General features: G+C 41.3%; 1 pseudogene; it reads right to left on the bottom strand.

Annotated features, from left to right (window-relative positions):
- Positions 1–2,800: 2,800 nt before the first annotated feature.
- The window catches only part of LOC107855094, a 6,926-nt pseudogene continuing 4,556 nt past the window's right edge, over positions 2,801–5,170 (bottom strand).

Below are 5,170 nucleotides of genomic sequence, written 5' to 3'. Positions count from 1 at the left end.
AAGTTGCTTTGCTCCAACTTGATAGAATTTTATTCATCTTCTTCAACTTCAGATTAAACTGAACAAAAGGATTACCCGCAAACTCAGAATTCCAGTTTTGACGCACCACGTCCAGAAAGCTCTCGTGAGTTGTCCAAAAATTTAGAAATTTGAATGATTTCTTAATTTGTGGACTGTCAACCTTGCACTCAAGCAATAATGGAGAGTGATCCGAGCCAAATCTAATCAAATGAGTCACATCGCGTCCCGGAAACATCTGTTGGAATTCAAAATTGCCCAGGCACCTGTCCAATCTCTTAAAAATACAAGCTACGTCCGTTCGATCATTCCACCATGTAAAAATGCTGCCCTTGAAGCCTAAATCAGATAAATTACATGTTTGAATGCAGTGCCTGAAATCTTCTACTTCACTGATGGATACTGGAAGCCCTCCTTATTTTTCCTCCTCATCAACAATGACATTAAAATCACCTGCAACTTGCCAAGGATCACACATACCAGATCCCAACAAATGCATTGAATCCCACAAAGCAACCCGCTCCACCGAATCACACTTTGCGTAAACAAGTGTAATTATTATCTGCTTGCCGAGTTCATTATTGAATAACTTCAAAGAAAGTTGCTGCTCTGTATCCATGAGCACTGTCACCTCCCAATTCTCATACACAAAAGCCCATATTTTCCCATTAATATTTGACAAAGCAGTAGGCATCCCCAACCTCCTCCTGCACTTCTCAATTTTATGGGCATATTGAAAAGGTTTTAACTAGCCAATGAGATAAAACTGGTGCTTTTTATGCATTGACAGAAGCCTTTTAAAAGCTTTCTTAGTGTTCACTGATCTAATATTCCAGATAAGAGCGTTATTCATAGGTACATATTGGATTTAGACGCACTTCTCCTATTTTGCATACCTGAAGTTGGTACGCTGTTGTCCCTTTGCTTTTTCCTTTGTTTACCACCAGATTTTCCTTTCTCTATTTGCCTCGGAGATAAATCCCCTTCCCTAGCACTATTTTGAAAATTTTGAGCGGTGGATTCCTCATCTCGATCAATGCCTGCAAATTCGTTATCTTCATCTCCTGGCCTTGCACTATGAGCAACAACCGGAAGAGTAACGTTAGGCACAACAAGCTGTCCCTGAGATTCCTTGGTATTGTTTTGTGTATTCTGTTGTGCCCCTGACTCCTCCTGGTTGTTGTTATTGCTATTTTTCCTCTTCCCCTTCTTATTTGAATTTTTAGAATCTCGCTTCGCAAACTAAGGATCCTCACAGTCTGGTGCATCTGGTAGCACTTCAGCAACGTTATTAAAATCAGTCATCTCTGCTTCTTTCTCATTCTCATGCCCAGCCGCATTCGTACTAATAGTTATATCACCTTGCTGCACTATCGGATTCGCACCTGCATCTTCCTTGGAAATTATTTCAGGTTCTTTCCCTGTCTCCCCTGAAACTAACGCTGTTGCTTGTGGCATTTTGTGGCTGGTATCAACACCTTGAAATTGACTATTTATTTGATTCTGATCATCGCCATGTTCATCAACATTGCGATCTTGTACTTCACCTTCTTCTATTTCCTTGTCTCCTTCCTTTGTGGTCGTCTCAGAGGTTTGAGACGGGATTTCTTGGCAAGACTGGTTAGTAGTAACAATTGACCCCCATTCTCTTTGGCAAAGGCAGAAGTCACCCACTCTTTAGTGCTCTTCTCCTTAGCAGGAGAACTAGTGGTATTTCTTGGCTTAAACACAGGGGCATTTGCATTTAAATTCTTATCCACATTACTTGCGTTAGTAGTGTGAACTGCTTCAGCTGCAACAATTTCGTGTGGCACCTCATCCAGTTGATTATTCTCTCCCTCGCCATTCCCCAAAGCTGCATATTTGTTTGAAGTTTGAAGGGGCGCACCTTGTCCCTTACCAACTTCCAGTTCCTTTCCTGTAACTACACCGTTTCCACTTTCTAAATTTTGATTTTTGCTATTATCAACCAAAGTTGCTCGAATTTGGCCTTTACTCCATTGCCCGGTCTTTTGAATATTCCCAACAACCTTGCCGCTCAATAAGATTCTAATTGGAGCATTAGAATTTTTCCCGTTCATAACAGGTTGTCCTGAACCTTGATTTGGATTTGCACCAGTAATTGCTTGATTTTTTTCTGTCATCTGATCAATGTGTCCAGCAGCAGCATGTTGATCAGTTTGCTCAACACTATCACCATCTTCTTGTTCCTTCTCATTCGGAATGTGTTCAGGGTGAAGAACTCTACACCCCTCTTCGTCATGTCCCTGCAAACAACAATGTTTGCAATACTTTGGCATAAAATCATATCTAATTTTTATCCACGTGGCCCTTATTTCTCCAGTAGAATGATTAATACATTGGATTTGGACTCTCTTGGGGTGATCTGCCAGCAAATCAACTTCAACCTTTACACGCGCACAACTTGGCCGTGTTTTATTTTTTGTAGCTAAATCAACTTGGAGTGGCTTCCCTACAGAAGAAGCTAAAGAAAAAAGTGCCTCCTTCACAAAATAATGAGGTGGTAAAGTAGGAAAAGAAATCCATGCCATCCCAACTGACGTCTCTTCCATCGGATTAAACCAAGGGTCCCACTTTAGCGGCCTCATCTGATGATACATACGCTTATCCTTGATGTAGTATACTGGTTTAGATAGCAATTAAATATAATCTTCAAGTTGCGTACATCTGATTAGCACATGACGGTTGCAAAGAAAGCCAAATTGCAGTCTCCTTTTATTTCACATTGGCTTGGAATCAACTTCCGTAAATCATGTATGTCTCACCATCTATAAGAAAATTTTCCAACAATTGCATATTGGAGGTTTTCATGAATTATCATTCGCTGCTCATCATCCAAACTCCACTGCACTGTGGGTTCTCCATGATGGAAAATAATAGGTTTTATAGGGATTGCGGTGATGGACTGTTTTGGTGGATTTTGTGTGGTGGGTTGTAGAATTTGAGCGTAATTTAGGGCAGGGGTGGGATGGACACCCTCAGAAGGAGGCTGCCCAGTGGCCTGAGCAGCCATGAAAGGGCTGCCAAGGAGAAGCACAGGGCGAAGAAAAAAATCGCTAGAGAAGAGAGAGAAGGAGGGTTTCCGGGTTTAGGGTTTAGGGTTCAGGCAAGGACGAAAGGAAAAGGGGCTCAGGCGATGGATCAATATTCGACTCCGGGTGGGTAGCAGTGGAGTCAAGAAGCCTGTCGACGAACATGAATCAGTTCGTTGGGATAAGAGTTTTCTTCGTTTCGTCTTATCGAACGAGTACAAAAAATAGAGAATGAAGCATTGGCCCGAGAAAGAATAAGCGATATGGCAGATAGACCCCCAACATTTCCTCGATCTAATGCCCCTTTTCCGAGTAGAGTCGATTCAGATTAGGAGAGGGAAAAAACCTGAGCTCTATGATTTCGAAAATGGGAAAGCATACTCCATGGACTACTTCCAAGACTGATAGAGCGTAATTGACCCCTTTACTTTACCTACTTCATTTCCTACTCAATCATATACTAGAATTTTAGTAAAGTACAGATGAAAAATGAAGAAATTGATGAACTTCATCAAGGAGTAGAGTTAGGGCACAGCTTCTGGGAGAACCAACATCGAAGAACTCTTACGAGAGTTGCTTGCCTTCTACCGATTGACTGCCTCTATTCCCCTTATTTCACTTTTCCCTATTAGCCTACTCTTTTGCTTATATAATACTACCCTCAGGTTGGTAATGAGGGAAAGCAGCTTCGAAAGGAAAGAAAAGGGCAGAGCTCTATGCTCACTCAACCATGGGTTTTTTTCGATTTGAGAAACCTCCTCATTTACATAGGTGGACCTTTCGCTTTCTTCATTACTACGGTTAAAGAAATGGAGAATAGATAGCCATATCTTCCTTAAAACTTCCATGATACTCGGAAATATATCTGTTTATTCGCTCTGCTCGCAAAGTGGTATACCGAAAAAAAGAAATGGGACTACTTTACTTAAGCATTTCTTGTTATTGTTATTCTTTCCTTAGTTGAAGTTGTCCTTCTCTGGCTTTCCCTTTAAGTGACAAGGGGGTAAGACTGACTTTAATTCATTAACAACGACGCAAAGGACAGATGTGCCTGCCGGTAGAAAGATAGAGATGGGAAGCATACACTGAAAAATGAATGTGAGCTCAGAAGGAGATGAACTACCGTGAGATTTGTATGTACAAGACTCGTTAATGAAAGAGAGAAGAAGAGCCCCAAGCCGTTGGTCTCTAACTAGAAAAGTAAATGCTTGAGCTTGAGAAGTTTCTGATCCAGTAGGCCCATAAAATTCACTAGGGTACGCGGTTTTATTGAACCAGACAAAGCAGCAAGCAATGAAACCAAAAACAGATAAAGCACTAAAACAAACTATAAGACAAGTAAGCCTCTCCAGAACATACAAACGCACCGCACAGCGAGCCCGTGCAAAGGGTTTGGTTAAGATATGCCAGATTCCCCCAAGTATAAAAATGGAACCTAACCATACGTGCTGTCTAATTATATCTTCTAAATCGTCCTCACTAACAATCCATCCTTCCCCTCCAAAGGGGGATTTTAGTGAATAACCAAAAAATGGAAAAGATTCTTCAAGAGTCTCAGGACCCAAAAGTGCATGATAAACACCACCAAAGCCCAATACTGCAGAGGAAATTAAGTGAAGTACACCAGATACAAAATATGGAAAAATGTCTCTAACTTCCCCACCAAAACCTACCCCCCCAACCTAGAGTAGCTAAATGGTGAAGTAAAATTAATCTATGTTCATACATTGGCTTCTCCGGTACAAAATGAGCTACTTCAAATAGGTTCATTGCTCCGGCCCAGAATACGATTAATCCAGCATGAGCTACATGAGCTCCCAGTAGTTTCCCGGATAAATTGAGTTGTCGGGCATTCTCAGCCCACAAAGCAAAACCGGCATCTTGATCACGACCCCGGCTAAAGAGAAAGTTCCATTAAAGAGCGTTTCCACGAGGTAAAACCCCTTAGGAAATATAAGGTTTTCATGAGGCTGATCTTGAGCCGCCATCCAAGCACGAATACATTTGTTTAAGAGAATATTTTTAGTATAGAAAGTCTCAAATTCAGGATCTTCCGATGTACGGATTTCCTGAGAAACGAAGTCATAGACACGTAGATT

Source organism: Capsicum annuum, chromosome 6 (assembly GCF_002878395.1).
Source record: "Capsicum annuum cultivar UCD-10X-F1 chromosome 6, UCD10Xv1.1, whole genome shotgun sequence".
In the NCBI taxonomy this organism is placed as follows: Eukaryota; Viridiplantae; Streptophyta; class Magnoliopsida; order Solanales; family Solanaceae; genus Capsicum; species Capsicum annuum.
The sequence above is the reverse complement of the archived record's forward strand: the minus strand, read 5'-3'. Positions and strand labels throughout refer to the sequence as shown.